The 27,552-nt window shown below is 43.0% G+C and overlaps 1 protein-coding gene across 3 annotated transcripts in view; it reads right to left on the bottom strand.

Annotated features, from left to right (window-relative positions):
- SOBP (sine oculis binding protein homolog) overlaps positions 1-27,552 on the bottom strand; it is a 123,787-nt gene that overhangs the window by 26,233 nt on the left and 70,002 nt on the right. The gene's annotated exons all lie outside the window — the stretch shown is intronic.

Below are 27,552 nucleotides of genomic sequence, written 5' to 3'. Positions count from 1 at the left end.
GGCCCCAGTGGGACTCTGGGTTGGACTGACCCGTCCTTCAAACATCAACTCGGAGGTCTGTACCAACTCATCACCCCCTGCCCTGCTCATCTCCTGAGGGTCTCCCTTGGGAGCTGCCCCTGGGGAAGCAAAGCCCCCACTGGGCTGGGAAGGTGCCATTCAGCACACAAACACATGGTGATTTGTTTGACATAAAGATTGTTCCAAGGCACTGAAGTTCCCTTTTAGCATTTCCTGACTGAGAAAAGGGATGAATATTAAGAAGTGCAAGGCAGGCACCCTGCTGTGCTGATTGGGAAAGTGAGCAGGTGTAGATCTGCAGAAGGACACAGCCATGCTCTGCTCAGATGCATGAGGTCAGTGTGAGGCAGAGGAGGGGAATATGTTCCACCCAGACCCAACAGCAAATGGCAAGCTCCTTTGAGAGGTTAGCGATAATCAGCATAATGGAATTGAAATTCATAATTTAAAGGCTTTTTTGCTTATCCTAATGCTGTTGTGCTTTTTTCCCAGCTAAGTGAGTTGCCACAAAAAGTATTCAGCTGCCAGCACCCTGCACCAAGCTATGGAGTGGGTGCAGCCTTGGCAGAAGCTGCACAACCTGCTGTCACTCACTAAGGTGTCCTGCCTTTCCCTACCCAATCTTCCTCCAAAATGCCCACCTTGGACCTGCTCAAGCTTCTTCCCAAGATGGACTAGGTAGCCCGGGGCACGGCCAGTGTCTGAGAAGGGTACACAGGGGTCTGCATGTCCATCACCGCAGCTGCTTCACGCTAGCCCATGGGGCAGGGACGTAGACTGTCCTCAGAGAGGGAGGGCAGCTCACAGCTTCTACTTTCAAGACAAAAGTCCCCGCCTCAGCTGTCATGACTGGGAACTGATGCTCTTTCACTACCAAATGTCAAACAATACTAGTAACAGGCATAATCCAAAGTGTGGCTCTATGCAGTGATCCAGCTTCGATCACCATTTTCGATGCGCTTGTTGCAAGACATTCAGCATGTTTATTGTGGCAGGATTTTTCTGTCCAAGATGGCTTGTGATAATTTTTTATAATGATTGTTCCATTTGAATGGAGCGATTATTATAAAAAATTTTAAAAAATCATTCCAGCTGAAACCTGCTGCGAGGGAACCCCGAGGCAGGCTCTAACACACTGTGAATGTGGTTACAATATAGCTTGTAGCGATGCTAGGTGTGAAGGAAAACAGATTTTTACAATGTTTAGAGCTTTGTGCAAAAACAGTTGACAAAACAGAACACTGCAGTTGCCTACAACTTCAAACTGTCCTGGACAAGTTTCTCTCTGTTTAAAAGAGACCAAAGCTTGCCTGGTTGCTTGCTTTTCTTTTCCCTGATGTAACTCTCCTAAACTTCTTGTCCGCATAAAAATCTTTACCATAGTTTTCTGAGGAGCAAATACTGACTTCATGTCATTTAAATGCAAGACCCACTCTGTCTCCATTTTTCATCCTAATTATGCAAAAGTCTAAGCTACATGAAGCATAAGGAGAAAATAGAGCTATTTGGTAATTAATGGCTAATGATAAATTGATTTCATTTTTTGAATCATTGCAGTTGTCATCCGTGGTATTTAAAACATAGTCTTTTCAAAGTCCTTGTGTTCCTTGGTGTTGGAGGGCTATTTAATGTTTCCAGCCAAAAGCAATGAATGTAAGTTATGCTAATGCCCTATAGAAATCTAGGTTGGGTCTTGTTTCATCAGAGTGGCTACATATTTGATTTTGTATATAAACAGCTGAGCTCCGTGTTTTCAACTTCAGTCTGAGGCTTTGAAACCACAGGAGGAACTGAAACCACTGGTGAAGCCCACAATACGGTGGGCAACACTTCAGGGAAAATGAATGTAGTGTGAGGTGTGTCTTGCCAAGAGGGAAGTTCTTCTCCCCAGAAACCTTCCTGGCTGAAATAACACAGAATGGGACAACAACAGCATTTAAACCTTAAAATCCTTAATGTGGGGTTTTTACACTTGTACCATACAAGAGCTGATTACAGGGCACATCCACACTGCTGTTTCAGTACTGGCTAAGACCACCACTCCAGCAGTGACATAAGTCCTAAATAAAATTAAGATGATTCAGAAGATGAAAGGAGGGCAAGAGCAGGAGAGAGAAGCGGGGGGTTTACAAGCCTTCAGCAGGACAGACAACCTGTCTCATCAAGGCTCACATTTCAGAAATGCCTAAAGAACATCTAAGCCTCATTGCCCTTTTCAAGGGTAATGCAGGCTCTGAGAACCCTCATCCCATTGTAACTCAACAGGCCTTTGAGCGTAACTATGTTATGTAAGAGGCTGTGGGGCAGAGCAAACCTTGGCTCAAGCTGTTAAATCTCAAGTGTAACTCTGAAGCTCCCATCAAGCCTCAAGCTCATCAGATGGCTGCCACAGATCTGCAAGCAGTAGTCCAGCATTTGCATGGTGCTGTGCCCACAAAAAAAGGCCAAGGGGCAGTTCCACACTTAACTTGGTCTGACAGGAGACCATGCAAGTGTGCCTGTGGTGTCCTTCTTGGTAAGCCGAATTCAAGGATGCGTGGAGTCCACTGAGTGTCTGCACCATGGCCCTTAGCTTGTGGGTGGCAGTGGGAGAAGCCAGCTTGGCAGACCAGTGGCACAGACATACTTGCTGGTCAGGCAAGCAGTTTCAGGTTATGTGGGTGCTGGTCACCTTGAGCTCTGACACTTCATTTACAGGCCAAGTCTTCCCGTGATGTGCATTCTCAAACTTCCCCCTGGTCCTGAAATGATCTGGGGGAAAACTGAGCAGCCAGAAGCAAGAACTACATTGAGCAGGTGAAGCTGGGTGTCTCGGTAAACTACACAATGTGCCTTTCCACAACAGGAGTGTCGTGGTTTAAACCCAGTCAGCAGCCAAACACCATGCAGCCACTCACTCACCCTCCCCTGCCCAAGGGATGGGGGGATAACTGGAGGGGTAAGGGAGACTCATAGGTTGAGATAAAAACAGTTTAATAATTTAAGTAAAACAATAACAATAATAGAAAGTACAAACAGGTAATGCACAATGTGATTGTTCACCACCCGACAAACGATATCCAGTCCACTCCTAGCAGGCAATTCTGAAAAACCAAGATCCCAAAACCGCAATCCCAGAAGCAAGAGAGAACACTCCCTCCTTCCTGGCCTCCCCTCCTTTACATACTGAGCATGACAATACACGATATGGTATATTTCACTGGCCAACTTGAGTCCAGTTCTCTGGCTGTACCCCCTCACAGCTTCTTGTACACCTGCACAGGGATAGGACATGGGAAGCTGGAAAGTCCTTGACCTCTTAGCAAAACATTGGTGTATTATCAACATTCTTTTCATACCAAATCCCATGCTGAATCCAAAACACAGCACTATTTGAGCTACTAAGAAGAAAAATTAACTCTATCCCAGCCAAAACCAGGACAAGGAGGCTTTGCTTTATAATCCTTAAACTGTTAGTGTCACAGTGAAAGCTTCTCTCCTTCCTAAAGATGTACCTCCTCAAACTGCTGCCAGTAAAGCCATGCAAAGTATCGGTAGCATTGTAAACACCTTGAGAACAGAACTATCAGCTTTGAATATTCAGGAAGGTAAAAGAAATAAAACAAAGCTAGCAGCTGGAAAAACATTTCTGGGGCTTAGAAGTACTTCCTCACAGTGTCCAGTGCCTGCCATCTCTTTGGGGCAGCAGCAGAAGGTTGCACTAGGAAATCCCCCTCCTTCCTCTCCCTCAGAGAACGGAAATGCATTTCTTCCCTCATGAGGATGTTTACTTCCATGCCTTTGGAGAATCTCCTGCACAGTTTATGTTTCCATATGCTTCACAAATAGCAGAGCAGCTTCTTCCTCCCTAGGGTGACCAAGCTGCAGGGACCTAGGCTGAGAACTAATGCCTGCCCCTCTTCAGGGGACAGACGAGAGGGCCAGCAACAGTGCCATGCCGGGAGCTCCTTGCTCCTATGCAGGGGCTGCAGAGACAGGAGAACAGGACCAAGCATCGACTGCAGAAGCTGTCAACGGGTGCACTGGGGAAAGAGAACCCGTAGACATGAGGCTTTGCAGCACTCCCTGCGTCCAGCCCCAGCAATTAGGAAAAGAAAGGGAAATTGAGAGCAATTAACACTGTAAATGTTTCTATCAAATTCTTTTGAGAATTAGGATGCTGTTAAGTACAGGAAAACTTCAAAGGCAAAAGAGGAAAGGGCACTTTACTAGCTTCAAAGAGTATCTTGGGAGTGACCAAAATCTCCCAAAACGAGAGGTCTTCACCCTTGAGAAACTCATGCTACCACCTGCAGATAACGTCAGAAGCGAGATGAAGATTTATATTATCTAATTAATTCACTTTTTTATTCAGTACCTGAATAAACATGTTCACCCTTTTTTTCTGAACAAAACTTTATTCTGGTCATATAGCAAAGTAACATTGTGAGATGGAAAATAACCCATGTGGCTCATCTGTCTAGAATTTATATCTAGTAATATCTTATATGTATTTTTTCTCCAATATATTTTCTTTTTAATATTCAAGAGAATATAAAAATAACAATAAAACCCCCTCCATTATGTTTCCAGTGGCCCATAGGTTGGTTGACAGGACTATAAATGTAATAATGAGGAGGTTTGAGGGGCAGGTTAATGTTTTTTGCTAACACATGATGCTTTTAGCCTAAGGCATTGCTGGAGGCCAATACCACTTCACCTGGACCAAAACCACCACTGAACAGCCATTAAATCACTCAGACTTAAATGTAATATTACTGGGTCTAGAGAATATTACTGTCATCCAGATTTGAAATATCAGTCTGTAGAATAGCAAGTAGGAATGCAATCTGAAACCTTGAGAAATCTTTATTTACCTGTAATGAAGGCTTCTAAGTCCCAATTCTTCCTCTGACCTATGCCATTTTACAGTGGTGTAAGTCTCACAGATTTTTATGTTGTTTTTTCTGATTTATGCTTGTACAAGCAAGAGGCTTACAGAATAGATGTCTCTGGTGCTTTGGAATATATATATATATATATATAAATATATATATATATGGGTTTTATCCACTTATCTATATAGGTCAGAGATCTTCAGCCTTTATTATTATATGTTAATCTTTATCATGTAATAATATTTACAGGTCAGGACCCATTACGCTATATGTGCCCCATAGCATGGGCTGCAGCAGAACCGGCTGCATCTCACTGTCTACCTGAGGTAGACCCCTTGCACACATTTCCCCACCTTTCCCAAACATATAAAATCCTTGAGGGACTGTATCAGCTGCTTACTTGGAATAATAATGTTAGGGAAAGATTGACTTGGTTAGGGAAAGATTGACTTGACTATTAGTAAAAATGGATGACAAAAATCCAAACTTTCCAAGAGGAGCACTGCTGGGTTTTAGTCTATAGAGCTTTGAAGGGAGTCAAAACTGTTTCAGATTTGACTGTGTGTGATTCACACTTTGAGAATTGCTTGTTTCACTGCTGGTAATGGTACACACCACCCCGTGTCCCAGAATACATTCACTTAAAGAGCAGCTCGCTCTCTCTCTGGAATCCACATTTGATTAGAACAACTCTGGGTCAGATCCAAAATATGCCTGGATCAAGGAACAATGTGTCACATCAGTTTCAGCCCAGGACTGAGACATGTCACATCTCTTGCAGATTGAGCATGGAGAGTGGAATTCATTTTCCCATTTCTTCTGGAGTTTGGGGCTGGAGAAGATGAAGCCAAGTGAGGGAAATTGCTCTGCAGTGCACAGAGGAAACATTCTGCATCATTCTACTTTCTCTTGCTGCAAGGTACTGATCCTGGCTGAAACCCAGAACCCATTGGTACAGACCCAGCTCCCCTTCCCCCTTCTATGAGCACAGAATCACCAGTGGAGAGAAGCATATTCTGAGCAACTGCTAGACTCACTCTTAAGCACTTGCACACGGACCAGGTAAGACTGAAATAAGGGCCAGGGAAAAGAAGACAGACTGCATATCCTCCAAATGGAGAGGAGAATAGAGGAGAGGAAAAGAAGAAAGGGAAAAACAGAAGAGAAGAAAGAAAATGGGAAAAAAATATATTAAAAAAAATTACTGTCTCTGGTAGGTAGGATTTACCATGACTATTAAGGTCCCTACCTATCTCAAACCACTGTTTTCCAGGACTTTAGCCTTAAAAATAATAAATGAGGAGTTATAAAGGCCTAGAATTGCAGCCTGGAGTCAAACATATGGTGAACTAATATGTGTGAAAACTTCCTTGTCTTCTTCTTCTAATGCCCCTCTTGTTCTACTAAGAACATTCCTGCTGTGAAGCTGGGCTTCCTCTGACAGGACCCGCCAGCTGCGAGGGTGGTGGGCCGTAACCAGCTTTACTTGTCACCAGTGCCTGAGGGAGGGACGACCAGCCCTTCACATAGCCCACTGCCCGCTACAGTGTTTTTGTCAGGCCTGAAACATTTGCTGGTTCTCAAAATGCACCTTCTTGGTGATTTACACCTACCTCTTTCTAAGAAGGGTATGGATGTGGGAAAAAAAAAGTCCCACTAGGTCTTTCTTATTCAAATGAAAAGGTCTTACTTATTCCTCTGTTTAGAAAGTGTTTAGTACTGGAGCATACCTGACACCCAGCTATTTACATAAATCAAATCTATTTTTAGTAACCCCAGGATGAATCTGGGATAACTTCACTGAAGCCAGTGTTGTTTTTTCAATTTGAACCATGTAACTGAGAGTTGAATTTGGCACAAAGTATTAATTTCTCACCAAGGAGGGTTCATTACAGCAGAAGGCATCAGATGCACTATTCGGTACAGAACACAATTACAGAGGACCCTTTAGCAATGCATTGTGTTACTGTAGATGGCACTCATTCCTTGCCTGTACATGTGATGCACGCTGTGACTGCATGGATTTTATTATGTAAATGCATCATGGCAAACCCTTTCATACTTAGAAGATCATGCAGATGATTTTCTCATTGCATGACATGTGAAACAAAGCAGCTATGTGGAAGCTGCACACCAGGACAAAAGAAATCAACGTATTTAAAGCCTCAACCTGCAAGTGAATCACATGCAAGGCTCTCAAGAATGCTATGCTCTTTAGACTCCTCAAAGAGGACTAACTCTGTCTTGCTTTATCCAGCCCTTCTCCTTCTCTAGGTCTTTCCACAAAACTACTTCTGACAACAATTTCACAGGGTAGAGCACTGCTGGAAATATTCCTTATCGAACCAGCAAAGGAAGACCAGTAGCCATCACATACAAAGACTCCTAACTGTTCAATGCAACCAAAGTGTTTGCTTTTCTTTAGATTTAACACCCACCCCAGGCCAAGCGTTCTTCATCCAGTGACTTACAGCAGTAAAAGAGGGAAGATTATGTAGCTAAGGTGCTGACATGGGACTTGCCAGATTGGCATTAGTCACTCCCTGCAAACACAAAATTCCTGAGTACCTTTGAACAAGGGGAAGGGTAGTCAGTGAAATAATCCAGATAGCCCACTTTTAGGTATTTACATTAATTGCCCAGCTGAGGTCTGGGGACAGAGGTAGGCATCTCAGGAGGCTAGATCATGGCAGGAACCTAACTAAGGCTCTGACCTGGTCCCATCCATTGCTGAGGGAGCAAAGAAAGGGTAAGCTCAAGCAGGTGTCTAAAGCTGGGAGGATGGTATGTTCTTTATTTTCAGTCTGTATCTTTGATCATCCTTTTAAAATGGGGAGGCATGAGGTTTTTGAAATGTGAATTAGGTTGTCCTACATGTGTGTACAACATCCAATACAATCAACCGTATACATCAGGTGCCTTGAACCACCACCATCAAACAACCAAAGTGCAACATTACCATGGGGCTCTTTCTACACTGTGAGATCAGGAATCATGAGGGGCTTTGCCCAAGCCCTGACTTGAGGATTTTGTCCTCTGTGGCTAGGTATAGATGTGCACACACTTGCACATATCTTGTTATATGAAATGTTATATGGAACGGTGTGAGAGATGACTTATAACTCCCTGAAATAGGGCCTGAGAGAAACAGGCCTGAAAGAAAAAAAATGGCCAGAGAGAGATAAGGGATGAGGTGGAGCAGAGGTCCTCCAAGCCAAGGAATGTCTCAAACACTTTCAAGCAGTGAAACTACAGTCACGGAGTGGACAGTGTGGAGTTTGGAGCTGATAAGGCTGCCTGGATAGTGCAATTTCTCTATTCTCTATCTCCCTCCTCTTCTTTTTCCCGTTTTCCCTCACTACCGTTAAGTAACACAAGCCATACTATATCACTTGCCATAACTCGTTATATACTTAGCCAATTATTGTGTATCCAATTAGTACATTGTGGGAAGTTAACAAATGTCTGGACTTTGAGACGTGTCTTGCTGTTGTCCACTCTGCTGGGGATTTATGAATCTAAGTCACTCATCTCCCTTGTCTGAGTGGGATGTGACAAATGGCTTATTGCAGGATGCAATATAGTAATGGAGGAAAGGAAGACAGAGTTAAGTATAGCATATTTACTAGTAGACATGACTGAGAATATTGACTGTTCTTCACATCTAGCAGGCACATTTATCACCCTGTGATACAGGAGGGGAGATGACTGGGAGGTGGGGACATGCCAGTTAACCTCAGGCACTTGTCCAAGCACAACGAGAGATCTGAGGTATGTGCGAGGGTTGAAATTCCATTACAGGTTTTAAATAATTAAACACTACATGTTTGGGAGCTCATTCCTTCCTATTACTTTTTAAATAATTAATCTGTATTTACATCTATTGAACTTCATGGAGCTATGCACATAACAAATTTGAGTCAAGTTGCAGAAGAGAGATTTTTCCTGTCTGACAGCATTACAAGTGTTTTTTGTTGTATACAGTAACTTCAGCTATTAGGGATCAGTCAAAAACCAAATCCAAGCTAGATGCTGTACATCACAGGCACATGTGTAAGGGGTTTTCTATCAAATTATTCACAAGTGATCAAAACACTTAGAGAAACTGTAAATCCCCAGAGGAAAAAAATGTGCTTCTAACATCTTAGAATAGCAAAAAGTTATTCAAGTTGGAAGAGTAAACCAAAAAACTGCATGCATTGTTCCTGTTGAACATATTCATTATGTTCAAGCTAATGCTGACAGTTCCATGTAACCTGTAGTAGAGTTTGAGTAAAAATCCCACAAATTCCTGCCATTGACAATACTAATCTCAGAGCCTAGAATAACATATATAAGAGAGTAACTGAATCTAGAACACACAAAAAAATCTTATCTAGAGTACTTCTCTTCCTGCAAAACATTATTCCCCTCTATTTGCTTCTGGTTTCAGCTGAATAAGCCATTAAATACCCAGCAGGTTTCACTTAACTGGAACTACATGTGATGCACCAAAGCGAACAACCAACACGGTTCAAACCTTCAAAACAATAACGCACTGAAATAGGCTCTTGAAACTGTAGCTCTGCCCTGGGAAATGAATTTGTAGCAACGGCATCAGTATTACATGTTTATTATACATGTGATTTCCAGCTCGAGTTAGCTTCTATTTACAAGTAAGCAGATATATATGCATTCACTTATGCAATTCTAGCTGGAATTCCTACAAATTCAGTCCAAAAGTCCAACTATTTTATTTCCTACTCAAACAGCATTACTACTAATAGAAATGCTGCTGGCCAAACAGTTCCTTCAATTATAGTAAGTGGAGCAAAGCTACTTTCAAACTGAGATCTCAGTTACACCTGCACAGTTATTCTGGAAGTTAATTAGATTGCACAGGGGTAAATATGGACTTAATGTGCTCTTCAGAGGCCTCATAATGGCAGAAGACATATTAGGGAAAGAAGAAAGAAACCAACTTGACTTTCAAATCCCAGGATGGCTTTGCAAGGCAGGGAGAAAAACATCTATACCTATGAACCAGTTATATGTTAGAGATCACGGAAAGCCAGTGTCACCTTGCAGGGGAAAGGTTCACTTAAAAAACATCTTGCAATGTTCTTATTTTGTAATTGTTATTAAAAAAAAAACCAACAAGGACACCTAAATCAAGGGCAGGCATTGGATCCAATAATGACAACTCTCCTGTTTGCTCCTTTGACCCGTGTAGCTCTAATTCAGAGTCCTGAGGACAGAAGCTGCGCATTTCTGAACAGCAGAAGACAAACAGGGCTGCAGAAGAAGGGACCACGAGGTCAGGTTTCAGTGAAAGCCAGGCTTGCATGCCAGGCATGGAGATCAAGGACTGACTAACTCAAAGCACAGGAAGAATCAGTGCTTCAGATGTCAGCTGTTTCAAGGATTACAGGCCCTCCTGTTTCTGGTGTCAAGGTAATAATCAGAGCAGCGGTCGCGCGAGGCTCCTCGCAGTGATAGCCGAACGTGCAGCTCTTGATTTGGATTCAGTTTGGGGGATTTTGTTTCCTTTTTAGACAAAGCCAACAGCGCCAAGTATTCATATTTCAAGGCTGTTTTAACAATCAAAACCCATCTTAATAAAAAAAGACGAGCAAGATTCAAAGCAGAAAATTATATGGGAGCTTCACATACAGTAGGTGGAGAGGCAGGATTCTGTGACTTTTTATCAGAGGTATTCGTTTAGAGATCGGTACTAATGACAGCTTCTTAAAAACGTTGTGTGCCCCCCCCCGCATTTGTGTTTTCACATAAATCCTGATTTTGGCATATTACTTTATTGTGGAGACATGTTCTGTGTACTGGATGGCTTATGCAAATTAACCAAATGTCCTATAAATTAGTCTTGAAATGCCTGGGATAATGAGCTGCTTGCATGGTGAGCAGTGCACAGTATTCAAAGAAGGACTCTTTACAGGTTGGGAGAGCGGCAGAACATTATAAATGTGACCAGGCTGCACAACAAGGCAGGACGCTCCACTGGCACTGTGCTCCTCACCTCGAACTGCAAGGCTGACTGACTAGAATTGAAAAATGCAATGCTAGGAGATACCTAAAAATTGAAAACCCCAGTAATTATCTGGTAGGCAGACAATGTGCCCTTTGCTACTGAAGCTCAAGGCTGCAGATCGTCTTAGCTGACTTGGCCAACACATTTAAACTGGTTGCAGGCGGGGTTTTCTTCCCTGCATAATTTGGATTTTCAAAGGCCTTTTGACATATGTTATGTATGTGAATGGTATTGTATGCAGTGCTTTCTTTTGGAGATGTGTTGCCGCCTACCAGAAGTCATACCTCCCTTGCGTTCCTTACCTGAAATAGAGAGAATGCTTCAAAACTACACTACCAGTTGTATTTTTAAAATCAATGCTTTATGTCAGTTGCTGCTTTCTGGTGAAGTGCAGATTTAAGAGCAAGCTTTATATACAAAGGGCTTGTTCTCTGCTCCAGACTCAGGTGGTGCTGTCTGAGGCACATGAAGTAAACGATAATAAATCCGATGACAAATCAAAAATACACCACTTGCTTTTGGTGTGTACTTAACTGGCATTCCACCTCTAATAATTACATCCATATTGAATTTGTGTGTGGGCACCTTCATTTGAAACATCACAATAATTAAATGACATTAGCGTTCAGAAGCAGGTATGTGAAAGAGAAAGCAAAGCGCTATTAGCATTACTTGGCAACAATGACAGCCTTAAGGATGCCCTTAATGCATTCCTTTATTTCGTTATTGTCACAGAACTGAAGTGGGGAGGGTAAGGGAAAGAAGATGGACAACGGGAATGAAACCTGGAGATGGGTTCTGCAAATAGAGCGATTACCTTGCCTCCCTTCCTCTCCTTCTGGCCCTTCCAAGCCCCACATTTTCTGCTAACGATCCTGTGGAGCAAGCCCTCAAAGGAAGCCATTTTATCTCTTCATCCTGCAATAACCACTGTGTACTCCCGAGTACCCTGCCTCGGAAACTTCTCTGCTCGCTATTCACAGATAGCATAGGAAGCTCTTCAAAGCACACACGACTGCTATGCAAATGGTAATAAAGCTGACTCTCTGCTATCACTGTTATTAGGATATAGCGAGTGGCTGGGCCAGCTGCTTGGAGCGTAAGCTTTGCACTGACCATGGCTACTGATTCGGTGGCATTTTATCCCAGCTGAAAATTGTGCAGACAGAAGGGATGAGGTAAAGGCAAAGCAAGCAGGAGGAATTCATCGCTGCAATTCCACATGAGCTTCAGAAGTGCAATTATGCCCATTTTATGAATGGGAAGCAGAGACAAAGAGAGATAAAGTGACTTGGCCAGGGTCATGGGGAATATCTGTAACAGAGCTGAGGAGTGAACAGATACCTATTATGGCCAGGCACCACGGCAATATTCTTTGCAAGAAACTCAGGGCTTGCATTCAGAATCACAAGCTACCCAGTCTGGTCATACTGAAAAATCAGGCTGTGAGCAGTGCCAGGTGACTGATAGGTTTTTAGATGGTAAAAATCACATTTAGTAACATCTGAGCCTTACAGCATTTAGGGAAGGGGACTTTTTACAGCTAACAGCACCAAGGAGCCAAAGACTACAGGAACTCTGAAAACAAGTAAGGGCATAAAAAATAAGTGATGTGACTTCTCATGGACCTGGGGAAGAAGAAAAAAGGAAAGATATTACTGAAGGAAGAGAAATATTCAGAAGGGGAAGAGGGACCTAAAGAAAACATTGCAAGGAGCAGAAACCCAAAAATAAAGGACAAAAATAATTTAAAGTGAAAGAATAGCAGATATACTTAGGTGAAAACAGCTCAGCTGGAGTTACACAGGGACAATTCCTGTCTCACTGTAGCTTTCAGTAAACACTCACTAGCTTGAGTGAATCTTGGACAGAGGAACATATTTATGCTGGGGACAGTCACAAGAGGAGAAGCCTGAGGAGATGGGCTCCCAGTGCAAAGGGTCCTAGGCAGGTGAGGTGCAGCAGCTGAGCTCCCCTAGTGCTCTTTCCTTGCTCCCTGCTCAGCATCTGCAGCGAGTATAATGTTAGCACCAGCTGTTTCAATAATGTTTTAAACCTTCCTGCCCTCCTTCTCAGAGCTTCTACATGTAGATTCAAATCCCTGGACATTCACAGCAATTATTTTCTAATGATGCTAGAAGCAAAGCTTCCAGTCCTACAGCTTCAAAAAACCGTGCCCAGCCATGCTCTGCTGTTGACCTTTTCAAGACCTAAATATATATGAGATACCTAAATAAGATAATTGGCCAAGTATAATGCTGGTGTAAGACAGAGGCCTTTTACCAGAAGTGACACAGGCCTCCTCTAAGCAGCAGAGAAGCTGCAGGAACTCCATCCTTGCTGATTTGCCCCCTGCGTTCAAAAGCTTCTTTGATGCTCGCTCCTCTCCTGATTTTGTCTGATTTTATTCATGTGCATCCCAGTGTTAGGTTTCACAGTGGATGTGCTTAGCTGTACAAACTGTGCCAAGTGAGCTTACCGGAATGGCAATGTTGTGCAGGAGAGAGTACTTTTGCAAGGGCAGCCCCAAATTTCTATTTTCCACTGTTGCATGAGAACAGCCTATCATGCTGTGTAAGATATAAATGTTTTGTGGCCTTGCAGATAAGCTAGATAGACAGTCAATCCATCATCATGACTCCGCATCACCACCACGGTGAAGGGATAAGAAGCGAAAGCTGATGGCTTCTGCACAACAAACAAACAAGCACAGAGACAGTGTTTGCTCATTTCAATGTGCAAAGCTGACTTGTTTAAATATGAATATGTTGCTTATAGCCAAATTTTAGTGACAGCAGCCCTGTGGCATCTATCACTGTTTGCACTTTTGCTAAAAATAGTTGCATTGTCTCTGGATTTTTTCATATGCCACATCTGCAGGTAGTTTTCATTCCCTCCACCCCATCTCTACCTGTTACTATTTCCTCCACACTTCAGGGTATATCATGCTCAGGAAGATACTAACCACGCAAAGTTTGAGTGGTTTCACAAACACCTGAAATCACTTTCCTGTCCTTATCAAAAGTCTGTGCCTTTTTTCTCTTTCTTCTCTCACTTGCTCTCTTGCTCTATTCATGCTTACATGCAGGGGTGCTAGGCACAGCTTCAAAATGCCCCCACAACCTTCACTGAAGAGTGAGGTTGTCTAAATGGGAGCATACACTGTCAAGACTTGGGGTCGTTTCTCTCAGACCAGGCTGTGATACTCACTGCTTCTCCATTAACAGAAAAGTGAGCATTTTTCTCTTCCCACCCCCCCTCAGCTTACAGCACATTATAGATATGCTTTAGAATCGAAGCACCGGCTGAAGGAACCAACAGATCTCTCCATTTCCAGGTTTTCACTGTATATATATTCGGATGAAGCATCTGACTCAAATTCAGGGTGACCTGCCTTAAGTCAGGCTCCTCCCAGAGCTCACCCAGGCGCTATATTTACAGCTATGAAAAGGAGCAAATCCCACCCAGGAAACAAGCCGCAGTGAGAAAACACAAAATGTGAAAACTAAACACTTCTGTTTCACTCTGAGTGCCACAACCCATGCACTCTCCAAATCTCTCTTCTAAGACAGAAGTGTTAAGTTCCTGGAGGATCAACAAAGTCCAGGCCATTCCAAAGTCACCCTCTTTGCAGTTTTCTAACCCTGAGAGCACTGTAAGGTCCCCAGATGGATTTTGGTGCAGGACCACAGTTTTGCATACCAGGGATGTGGTACTTCCACGGCACTCCTGCTGTTGATCATATCGATGTGCTACCACTCTGCCACGTAAAACAGGGTTCTGACAGTAAGAGGCAGATTCCCCAGACCACACAGGATTTTGCTAGCTCAGCACCTGGAAGCCCACAGACAGCTAGCAGAGACCATGAACTTCAGTGTCCATCAGTCCACAAACATTCAAAAAGGCATTTTGCCTTCTGTGCACAATGTATCTGCACTAGTAGCAGTCCCTAATGTTTTATAGCAGAGCTATTTTCTCTGCTGTGTTAATCAGATTTGCTTTCAGCAGGTGTTTCTAACAGCACAGGGGGGGAAACTGGGCCAAACTTGTCTACATGATGGCTCCTCCTAGCACTCACACTGACTCAGCTGAGCTGGAGACAAAACCAGTGGGTTTATAGTAAATTCCATGGAGGCAAGCATGGCCTGCTTTCCAAGTAAGCAAGCAAGATATTGCAGCTCATGGAAGCAGGCTGCTGCGGTCTGCTCAGCCCCCACCTCCTGGCTGAGCGCAGAGGTGGCCACAGAGGGACAGCAGCTCAGGGACACCAAAGGGTGGCACTGGAGAGAAAAGCCACCATTTCTTTCACTGCAGCTGTGTGGTGACTTAGGGCAGTGGAGATTTAAGCAAGGTCTCTAAGGATGGATTTTGATTGCCAATGCAGACAAATATCTCCATTTGTGCAGGGAGTATCTCAGCAGCCAGGCCCTCTGGTTATTTTCTTTTGCCAACCACAGTGATCTCGAGCTAATCTCGTTTGAATTTTGGACAGCTTGTACTCGTGCAGCCTCAGCCAGGCCTCACTACTGGGGAGACTTTCAGCCCTACTTTGTGCTGGAGGGAAAAGGGACCTAAAGCTGGACTGCCAGACTGTGCAAGCACATCAGCTATGACCCATCATTAAATGAACGTGGTGTGGTGAATAAGGATGACAGCACGCAGCCCTGTAGCAATACACCGAGTACACCCACTGGAGAGAAAAGCACTTGCTCAACACAACCCCCTGCAATCTTTTGGAAAGGAAGAAACAGGATATGCATAAGATAAGACTGAACACACTTTCGAGGCCCTGCACAGCCCCTGTGCTTGTGAGAGTGTGCGTGCTCCACCCCAGGCATGTGCTCTGGCAGGGGCACCACACACTGCAGGTGTGTGCACACCCAGAAGCCTCACCTGCCTGCTTTCCTTGTGGCACACTGTGCTGCCAGTTTAAAAAAGACTGGATCCTGAAGGATCTGGCAATTTACATGAGATATGGTCCCAGAGATTTATTAATACAAAGTGAAAAATAAGTGATATGAGAAGCATTTACCATTTCTCTCTACTGAGTCAATCTCTTAGCTCTTTAATATTTTAGTTTCCAGCATCCTTCAGCCCTTATGACTTGGTGCTGGGCCAGCTGTAACACGATACACCAGCACAATGTCCTAGCGCTATCATCCAGCATTACATAAACCTATGTTTGGGACAGATTCTCATCCACTTTGAGACTCCTTTGCACCACTCTGGCAGCAGAAAGGAGCCACAGGAATACATTACATGCACACCACCTTTTGAAACTTCTTTCTATTGCCGGAGTGATGTAAAAGCATCCCTGGGTCAAGCCAGAATCCAGCCCTTCGCTTAATGTGTTTAACAAATAAAGCTGCTGTTTGAATCCCAAAGACAGAGAGAGGGTCAGTAACCGAGTGAGCACCAACCACTTCTTCCCTTGGCAGTCGGGAATCCACGTTGTTAGAAAGTGGAAATGTATTGGGTGTGTTAGCTTCCTAACCACAAAAAAATCTCTCAGAAAATGAGTGTTTCCCGTCTTGTCTAAGGAGACATTAATTTCAGTGGCATGTGCAGTAATGTTCATTCAGGACTGGCCACAGGTGGTCAATTATTCCTCTGCCTGTCTAGAAGAAGCATGTTTATTCCTTATAATAAAAAGTATTAGTACAATACAGAGTTTATTGCTCAATTAGGAAAGTGACATGCAAAGAGTTACAGTGTCTTGCAGAGAATACAGCTAGAAATGAATTTTTGCAGTTAGAAACGAATTTTTGCAGCTGAATGAAATACCACCCTCCTTCCCATCAGACACAAAAAAACTACACAGCCAATTGACAGGTATTTTAAGACCAATATTTAACTAGCATGTACAACTAAACAGTGTATTGCACATTAAGGCTCTAGACTGTAACTGTGTTCCTTTCTCTATTTAAAACATTTTTAATTGATCATTCAGGCACTGATAAAAAAAAAAAAAGGCACAGAATTTAATTTTGGTCCCCAGCATAAACAAAGCTGTGCATTGAGCAGAATTTGAGAACATCGTACACATGCACACTTCAATCACTTTGTGGGATCCACACTCACTGTTCTGCTTGCATCAGTTACTATGCAGTGTCTGGGCAGTCAAATTGTTTTTAAATACCTAAAAGTAAACCTCAGAACTTGTTTTCTCCTATTGTGTCAGATAATAATTCATAATAAATGAACTTCTCTGCAAATACCAAGGATGCTGTTGTTAGCTATTTGGAGTATAACACAACATTAAATAATAGATATGGCTTTGCGCTTCTACCATTCTAATCTCAATCTCAAATTGCATGCAAAAAATTAAACAGCATCCCCATTTCAAAGCTGGAGACCAGACATTTTAACACAAAGTTATCAGATACCTAACTTCAAGCATACAAGCAACACTCTGCTTGAACTGAATGGCTCTAGGTGCAAGCTTGAAATTAGACACATGCAGAAATATGCAGTTCAACTGATGACTGTAGCTATCAAAAACATAGTTGTCATACAGAAGGTATTTATCTAGTTAATGAACAGAAATAGGCACATCTAAAGGTGGTTTAGCCAATCCTAAATCATCACCTAATTTAGATATTGAGTAAATCACACTTTAGATGTGCTTGCCTTCTTCTGTTAACTATCAATGGGACTTAGAGAGAGTCCAGCCCAGATGTCAAATGCTGAGATGTTACAGCAAAACATATGAACCAAACTGTGTCCTAAACCAAAGGGAGCTGTGAAACTGGGAAGAAACGTGGCACAGGTGAAAGCCAGAATGAAATGTTGACCCAGCTGAATCTCAGACAGAAACATGCATTGCCTCACTGTGAGTGCAACTGAGACCACCCAAATCCCACAGGAGTGTTATCCTGAGGGATATCAAGCACACAAGACATGCATAGTCCTTAAAATGAGAAATAACCTTCAGAATGATGAAGGTTTCACTGAAGTTGTTAATGCTAGTTTGGTGCAAAGCAAACAGCATGGCAACAATTCAGATTACTATGAGCAAAATGGACTCTGTTTGTAAAGAACAGCTGTGTTCAAGATATTGCTACACATTGATCTGCACGTACACCCACCTGAAAGACCCCAGTCTGCAAATGAAAGCATGAACGAGAAAACTTCATGTAGTGAAACAGACACTTCTTCACAGAGAGAGGCAACAGCACATCGAAATCACACTGTGCAAGACAACATTTATAAAAATTTTGACAGATATCATCCCCCGTTTGACTTATGGAGCCATCAAAAGCTCACTTCCACAGAGCATTTTTGGACCCTTTAGTTGACTAAATCACCAATTTAGAATCTGTCAGACTTCATTATGCAGATTAAGAGTCTCTGCTTGGTTTCATTTGTTATGCATTAATAAGAGAGCATTGGTGACTGTATCCTCCCGCACAACCAAAGCCTTTCTGCCATTACATAGTAAATTTTGTTCTTTCTAGTGTTCGAAAAAAACCTCAACACAACAGCAACATGGCTTAGTTGCTATGCAAAGACTTAGAGCCACTGCATAGGTATCAGTTCCAGAGTTTGGTCTGATTTGAACCAAGCCAGGCAAATTACATCTGGATGTGAGGTTTTCCTGCTTGCCTGTTTTTCTCGTCTACAGGTGAGGCGTGTGCTCAGGCCAGACTGGCCCTGGGATCCCTACAACCCGGTGCAATCCCAATGTGCGTTTACTGCTTTCCAGCTTGACACCTGGTGCAGTTAAAATACTCACTACCAACAGGCAGATTTATTATGAATGCTGGTAGGGATCTTTTTTCTCTCTCATTGACTAGATGTGACTCAAAAAGTTAATGGTAATTGCTCTCATCTTCATTTAGCAATGAGAGAGAGAGAGAAATGGGAGCAATTTGCAGATCTGAGAACAGGTCATTACAGGTGTGTTATATTAGTGTATTCATGAGCCCCCTGGGACAGCCATGCTGCGATATCCAATAACTTTCTTAATGTGTAATTACACACCATTGGACTATAATTGATTAATTGAAAAGAGAATGTAGGCAGATGCTAGGCCAAGGCTGCTGCTGTTCATTAAATGAATATGTCCTTGCTTCTTTTTAATAAGTTAAGTGAACTACTCAAAAGCAATTAAGTGAGAACTGAAATTCATTAGATTTTAAGTAATTATTGGTATTAAATTCTATAATAAAATGTAGAATTTATATTTTGGGGTTTTTTTCCCATCCCAAAAGCAATATAATACATGTCACTGCTGAGATGTAAAAAAGGTGTCTGCTACAGACAGCAGAGAGCAGTGAGATACGTGCTCCTTGCAGACACATCTTCTTCGATGTGCTTTTAGATATCTGTGTGGCAGTATTCTGCCATCTTGAGATATCATTCCTGGAAGTCCTGCACAGTCCTAGGGATTCCCAAAGAGAGGAGGCCATACACTCATTATCCCATACCACCCCAAGCCTCCCTGCAGTCCAGCTGAACAGTGGCCAGGCTCTTCTCAACCCTCTTTCCCACAGGGTGGATCTTAATTCTGAGAAATAAAAAGAGTATGGGTTCCTGATTGTCAAAATCCCACTCTCTTATCAGTGTATGTTGGTTTTTAAGGGGGGAAAAGCCTTCAAACTCTTTTCCTTTTTAATGGGGAGGGCAATACATGCAGGAAGATGCCTCATAAAAGTCACACTGGTCTGTGTAGGCATCTTTTCAGACCTGACAACACTTGTTCTCGTTAACACCCTGCATGAGTGATAGACAGGGTCAGAAGTGTAAAGGGACCTGAGCACCAGGGAACTAAGGCCAGTTTTATGGCCTGACCCTGCGCTGCAGGTATGGCCACTGCGAGATGAAGTGTGAGGGACAGCTCCTCCCAGGGAACTGCCAGGGTGCCCCACGGGCCCTACTGAGTCATCTGCACCTCCTGCACAGACCCTGAGAAGAAAATATTTATAGCTCTGGGTGATGACTTTGGAAATTTTATTTCCAATTTATGTGGAAGGAAATCTGATGAATTTTATTTCACCGCAGTTCACTTCCTTTGGAACAAAGCATATCTTTATTCTTTAACGTTCTATAAAAACTGTCTGAATTTTATTTAAATTGGTTATGAATGCCAGTTTCATAAAGCAAAGCCACGATTCACAACTGGTTTTCTTTCCAAGGGATAAAACCTGCCTTTTTTTCTTCACTTTTATGGGGGGGCGGGGAGGGCTCTGACAATTTTTTTCAGGCTTTTTTACTTTAAGATTTATTGAAATCATTACTAAGAAGTAGCTTGATAAAAAAATGCATTTTCAGCCAACAGTTTCTTAACTTTTTACTTGTTTAAATTCCTGGTTGATAAAAAGATTGGTAGTTTTTTTTAATAATTTTTGAAAAAAACAGTTTTTCAACAAGAACGTGTTTAATATGAAAATTGTATCTTCAGTAAACACATCAAATAAGGACAGCAAAGAGTAAAAATAGAGTAATACAACACAGTGTAGCAGTGAGGAAAAATCAAGGTTGGAGAAATTATTCAGAGGTCACCAGTAATTGCACATTTATTAATAAAAATTTTAATATTTGTTCTGGGAAGGAAGATGACAGAATTGGAGCTGTAATGGGATTTTAATTATTTTTCTTTTTACCAAATGCATTTTACTTCTCTTTCAAAACAATAATGGGGATGTTAAAAATTAGAAAACCTGCCTCCTTCTGAGGAAAGGCAGGCTTGTGCTCGCAAAGTGTCATATGTCACATCCTAAAATAATGCTCTTGTACTGGTATGAAGGAAAATGCAAAGCTAGAGACACTGGGGCGAAGTTGCTTGCTATTTCTAGCGTACCCAAGGCAAGTGCTGCAGGAAAGAGGATATGAATCGCTCTTGGCTCTGGGAAGCCAAACACCCAACTGTCCATATCCATGGTCTTTCCTGAATCTGCCCTCTTCCCACTGCTTGTTTTCCCATGCCGCCTGCCCCTCTCACTGTTACACCGTTTATTCCACCTCTTTAGCTCCCTGAATTGTCTTCCTTAATTTGGTCCACTGGAACAAAAAGGAAGGGATTATGTAGAGCCTGCTTGTGCAGGAAGCTGCATCCCTGACCATGGGGGAGCTTCATTCCTTTTATTCCTCTGTCCTGCCAGTCCCTTCCTTCTCCCCGCTCCCCATGCTCCTGGAGATTTTTTTACCTTGTATTTTATGTGTTGGTGGGAACTGGCAGAGACTCATCCTCCTTGCTGTTCTCGAGGGTTAATGGCACTCCCCCACTGCCTCTGCAGGAGTGGGGAATCCCTCGACCTCCTTAATGCTGTAGGTCATGGTCACTTGCTAAACTCAAGTATAAAAGGAGTGAGGTTTGGGTCTTATTTCCAGTAGAGCTGCTATCTCAGACTTGCTATGACAGGGATGTATTTTTTATAAGTTCTTACAGCTGGTCTCTGATTGCAACCTTCAGTTTAAATAGTATTAATAAAGATCATGTTTTGTACACTTCAAAGTAGCTGTTAGCTGGCCTACAGCAGTTTTTAGTCAGAGAGGGGGAAGACATCTCAAAGCAGTCATTTGTCTTTTCTCATCTACAGAATACAGGGTGTCATCATTCAGAGCCCACTTAAAGTTAATGCGAGGGATCCCATTGATTTCACTGGGCTTTGGATCAGAGGTTCTGGAATCCCAAACATGGTGAGAATCAAGAAAAAAATTTCTTTAGCACGATGGTCATGCAGGACAGGGGAAGGGAAACAGAAGGCCTGAAAGATCAAGGAAATCTCTCAAGACCCCCAAAGAGGTCTGCTGCGGCCTCAGGAACAAACCTCCCAGGTCCAGCCCATGCTGCTGTAACGTGAGCAATGTCCTTCACTTCTACGGGATAGAAAACCATATAATTAAAAAGCAGGGCAAGAAGGACACAGTCTGTGTGCCGGGCGAGACAGTAGCCGCATTTGTTCTAAAACAGTAAATAGATCTGTGTAGACAGGCACAGAGCCTATCGCTTCCCAGGGACAGCATATCGCAGGGCGGTTGGCAGACTGCAGCTCTGTATTTGGTTCTGCATTATCCCGGCAAGATACCTATCAGGGTGCAGCTGGTGAGGCAGCCAGCACCCTGTGGGTGCCTATCTGTGAAGGCAGGGACTGGGCAGGGAGGGTCAACCCAAGCCGGGTGTCGGGGCTCCCCCTGGGGCCACAAATCTGCCTGTGGGCTGAGCGCTGCCTTTTTTCAGCAGATTCACCCAGCACCCATGGACTTCCAACAGTCTTTAAGAGCGTGTGTAAGATGAACACCACATAGCCTTTTGTTCGGCCTGGCAGCAAGGACCAAAAAACCTTTACAATAATTTTGCCTGGTTTGTTGCCCTTGCTTGAAAAGAAACAGAATGTAAGTTTTTTGGTGGGGTTTTGGGGAAGTTCTTTTAAAAATATTCTGCTATAACTCATGAACAATTTAGTTTTTGAAAATGAAATGTTACAGGCAATTAGTCTACAATATGACCTAAGTCTCACTGTTATTTCAGTCGCAAGAAAGGTTGAATTTCATGTGGCCAAGATTACTGAGGTTTTAAGAACATCAGTATCAATTCACTGCTACAATTGCTTTTCTCAATATTTTTGTTCCAGAGCCATAACTGCCATTCTGACAGCTCTCTGTGCCTGATCCAAAGCCCCTGAAACCAACAGCAGGCTCTCCGTTGGCTGTTACGGGTTTTGCACGGCCATTTGCTTGAATCACTGCCTACGTCATGGTGCAGCTGACGGAGCAGTACCAGTTACTCTCAGACTGTGGTGGCAAACTGAGCAAGAAACTGATGAAATACATTGGTAAACCACAAAAAAATAGCACCAGTCACAAGATGCAGCAAACACTGAGTGATGCTGAAACAGTTGTAGGCACTGCCATGGGGGTTTACACTTAGCAGGTTTGGTACCAGTAGCTCTACCACCTGGAGCCCCACAGGATGTCACAGGTCTCATCCTCCTCTCCCCTCCTGCCTCTCCAGGGTGGGAAAATCACCTCCTGTCTGCAAGGTTGGTACCTTAAAGGCTAGATGTGGCCCTGTATCCCTCAGAGCTGCTGGGGGGCAGTCCTGCTCCAGCTTTCTGGACAAAAGCTCTGTGCATCCCAAAGTCTGGGCCAGGATGAAGGAAGGAAGTGCTCTTCCTCTCCCTCTGCCAGTTTTCACCAAACAGGGTGAAGGAAGAGCCAGAGAGCTATGAGGGAAAGAATCTTTGTTTTCTCTATCCTCTCTGCTAAGAATAAGGAGGCAGCATGGGAGACAAAAAGGGTGGAGAGGCAAGACAGGGGATGAACAAAGCTAATTCAGTCCCCCCTTGAAGGCACTGTGATTATAAATGTACTGAGAGGCATTTTCTCTTAATGCTGAAGCACTCACAGGGAGCGGTTTTGCTTGACTGGGGCACAGGAAACAGGTCAGGTACTTTCAAAAAAATAATTCAAACCTCACTTTCTGAAACAAAAACTCTCATGGCCTCCAAAGGATACCAATATGCATATTTACATTTAACTTGACTACAACTACAAAACCTATGACCTCATCTGACCACAAATATCCTCAGTGCATTTTAAAATCAGTCTTGTAGGTACGAAATCTTTCCCACATTCCAGTACCATAATGCTGAGGTTAACCTGCCAGCATCCTTGCCACCCTGTCTGGATGCCCCACATGTGCCATGCTTCCTGGCCCTGCCTCTAGTACTGGAACAGTGGAGCAAAGTGACATGACTTCAATTGAAGCATCAGCTGGAGCTCTGGCTCCTCTCACCCTTGCCATAGCCTCCCCAAAGGCCTTTTGCTTGTAGGAGAACATTTTGCTTTTCATGTTTCAGTTGTAGAAGTGTTTTCAGAGCTTTCTCTGCCTCTTTCTGTTAGCGATTAAAGATAACTGTCCATAGGTAAGTTTGCATTAAATCTAGTAACAAGCATGTTTTATTTTGTGTCTTTTACTTAACAGCTTCCAAGCATCAGGACTACCTTATAATTTATCACATACTGGACTCACAAATTTATCCTCCCAGAGAAGAACTACTAGGAGCAGACTTTTTGATTTCAAAGAGAAAAAGATCATGATTTTACTGCAAGAAAACCATGGCTTACAGCTGTGAGATTTTTTTTTTTTTCAGGCTGTTTATGTTTTCTTTGGTTATTTGTTTGCTTTACATGTAATCCCATAGCGGTGGGTGGTACTCAGATCATCTCCATAAACAAATGATCTGGAAAGCAACCTGGTGTTTAATTTCCTTAACCCATCATACCCTCCTTTGCTCATACAGCAGCATGCCAATGTGAAACTCTGACTCAATATTCTAGGGAACTGTGGTGGGGGAGGGGGGTGGCGGGAAGGACAAACTGTTGGTTTTTCTTTCCCACTTTTGTTAAAAGGCATCCAAGCATGGCTCTTCCTACCCTGACTAACCTGGGTAGGTGCCAGATGGATTTTTCCTTTCTCTAGGCAATGGCTCAGGAATTTCACTCAGCTAGAGCTGGGGCTGTGAGCTTTTCACTGTCCTTTTCTCTCCAGCCTACCCTTTCTTCACAGTTAATCCCATCTCTCTCTCCATGTCCACTAATAGCTGGACTGTACTGCTCCTTGACAATCAGCTTCCAGAGGACTAAATTCTGCCTTTTCCCTCTGGAAACAAAGAGATGTGCCTGAAAGAAAAGCTTCCAGCCACTTGTGGAATAAGAAATTAAAATCCTGAGGCAGCGCCTATGGGTGAAGAGTGGATGGCTAGCCAAGACAGCATGCTGGCCTGGCTGTTTAAAAATAAATTTATGTAGTTCCCAGTATCATGGGATAAACTTAAGAAAACATGATTCTCAAAAATACTTAAAGGTTCACAAGGAAAATCTGATGTCCTCATTGACTAGAGCATCTGAACCACATTTTCTTCTGTGCTCTACAACAAATGTCATGACACAATGTATCTGGATTTAGTGTGGCAAACAAATACCCTAACTTAATCCCATAACTGCACAATGGCTTTCTATACCAACCGAAAACTTCAGTTGTCACTGCTTTTCTTAATGCACAGAACTACCGTAAACACTTCAGGGGTTTCTTTTGCTTAAATTATACCTCTTTCTTCCTCATATTTCCTATCAAGCTCTCTCTCACAAAAATACCCCCAATTATCTCCTCTTCTGAGGAGTAAGCAAGGAAGAAAGCACACAATTTGTAATACTCTACGTTACTATGCTTTCAAATCTCTCCAAGCACTGAGGAGTCAAAGTTTGCTGCATGTGCCTGTGATCTGGGATGTTAAAATTCAGACAGTGTAGCACAGCTCTTGCAGGAGAGCCCTGGCAGGCAGATCCAGCAGCAGCACCCCAGCCTCTGGATCCTGCCTGGCAGCACCCTCCCAGCACAAGCATGTCCCAAACAGAGGAGCCCGTGCTTGCCGGAACAAACCTCGCTGGAAAATGGCAGCTGAACCCTAAAGCAAAGAAAGCACTTTTGAGCCGAAGCCTCCGATTTCACCTGACAGGCTATTACAGTACTTATGCTCAACTGCACTGACAAAACTCCAAGGATTTCCCAGTTCTCAGAAGCATAAACAAGTTTCAGTTTCTCTTTCATTTAAAAACTCTCAGCTTTTCAGCCAGCATCTGACTTGCACTGTTACTCTGGGTAAGTTTTTACCATTGGGAAGATATTTTTTTAGAGGAAGTAGCTGTCCCTGCTCTTTTCTTTCATATTTTATTTGCCCCCTCTCCTCCCAAGGAGACAATTCCTAGCACGAATTTAGGAATACTGACTAGCCTTTAGGAGAAAGATGCTGTCTTAATGGCCAGTTCCTGTGAAACTCATTTTATTCTTGAGCACATTTTAATATAGCATTTTTTCCTAAAAAGTAAAAATATAGAAGGAAAACCACAACCTCTCTGTGAAACACGCATCATCTTTGACAGATAACACCAGTTCCCCGCCCCCAAAGCCTAGGCTCAACATCGTATTTTCACTGAAAGTTCCTAAAATATATCTTTAAAGATAGCAGAGGTATGTATTCATTATATGTCTACTTTTTTTTTTTTTCACATACAAATTGAGTACAGATTACATCCCTGCCAATTTTGTTTCCAATAGCATAGGAAAAATAAAACTATGACAAATTGCTTTTATTACTTCCTTACACAAGACTTGAAACTTGTCCAAAAAAGCACATGAAAGACTAACTTGGATGAGTTGAGCTGTTGCCAGGTACAGGAGTGATATAATAAAGCAAAAACTTAAATGCATATTAGTAGAGTAATAATTAACTGGGCATTAAAAGAATGCTTGATTTTAATAGTACAAAGGGGGTTAATTGGTTCATTGATTGCTTGCACTAAAAATAAAGCAGATTTTCAATTGAAATAATACATGACTTTTATTGTGCTGTCTCCCAACTGTAGTCCTGAACTCCTCCAACACCAAGAAGCCCTGCTGACTTCAGGGCCATCTTGGTGTGCTGTAATGGTTTATCAGGCGTAATTTGACCAGTGGCACAGTAATTAAGCATGGCCTTGAAGAAACAGTTTCACTTATTTGGCACAAGAATCATGACTGAACTGGGGAATCACTTTTTGTGATTGTGTTTCTCCCCTTAGGATCTAACTCTGCTTCCCCTGAAACCAACAGGAACTTTGCAAGGGGTTTAAGATGAAGTAAGATCAGGTCTCATGGGTCACATCACTTTTGCCTGGGGAGAATTATACTGGGAGCAAGCTGACCCTTCCGAGTGACAATTGTGGCTCTAAAATGCACTGTCATTACTTCACCACGGAATGGCTCAGCACAGGGGATGCCTGGCTAGTAGGAGAGCCTGTGGTCCCACTAGAGCAGGTGTGGCCAAGATGCATTGCACTCTGGCCAGTGTAGGGAGCAGGGACTGGCCACCACATCTGGGCTCTTCTATCAACTGCCTGAATCTGGGGGCTGGCACTGGGTTATGTTGGCCTATCAGCTTGACTTTGCTGTATGTTGCACCTGGGACACCAAGATTAGTGTTTGGCTCTGCATCCTCTATGGGGGAGGCAGACACGGGTTTTAATGCAGAGGAAACACAGCTTGCTCCTTCACCACCACCCGCCTCTTCTGTAGTTATAATGAGAAAAAAAGTGTTGTTGTTTCAAAATATAACCCTGTGTTCTGGCTCTCCACAAATATTTCCATTTAGCCAAACGATATATTTTACTTAAGTATGGCCAAGAAGAAAGGCAAATGAGAGGAAGAGATTTACCAATTTGCCCCAAACTCCTTTTTCGAAAGCCATGTGTGAATCTCTCTGAAATGTATTACAATTCATTCTCTGTTTACTTTAGGCAAACAGAAAAACTCATCGTGGAGCACTCATTTTTGCAAGCTAATCAAGAACATTAGGTCCCAACAGATTCATTAAATAGAAATATAATAGGCATTCCTGCTTGCTTTTAATCTTGCCTAGCTGCAAATGCTAAAATGAACAGCGAATTAACCCTGCCTTGGAACAGAGATCCTTTCACAGCTGATATCATCTCTCTTATGGCTTGTAAACACTCCAGGCTCCCTGTATGTGCTTTCCCTGGCTTTCACTATTTCTGGAGAGGAAAGGGGAGGAGAGGGGAGGGGAGGGGAGGGGAGGGGAGGAGAGGAGAGGAGAGGAGAGGAGAGGAGACTGTCTCTTATACACA

The sequence above is a fragment of the Athene cunicularia genome (assembly GCF_003259725.1).
Source record: "Athene cunicularia isolate RWA chromosome 3 unlocalized genomic scaffold, athCun1 chr3_part1, whole genome shotgun sequence".
NCBI classification, from domain to species: domain Eukaryota; kingdom Metazoa; phylum Chordata; class Aves; order Strigiformes; family Strigidae; genus Athene; species Athene cunicularia.
This window is presented reverse-complemented; position numbering and strand designations above follow the sequence as displayed.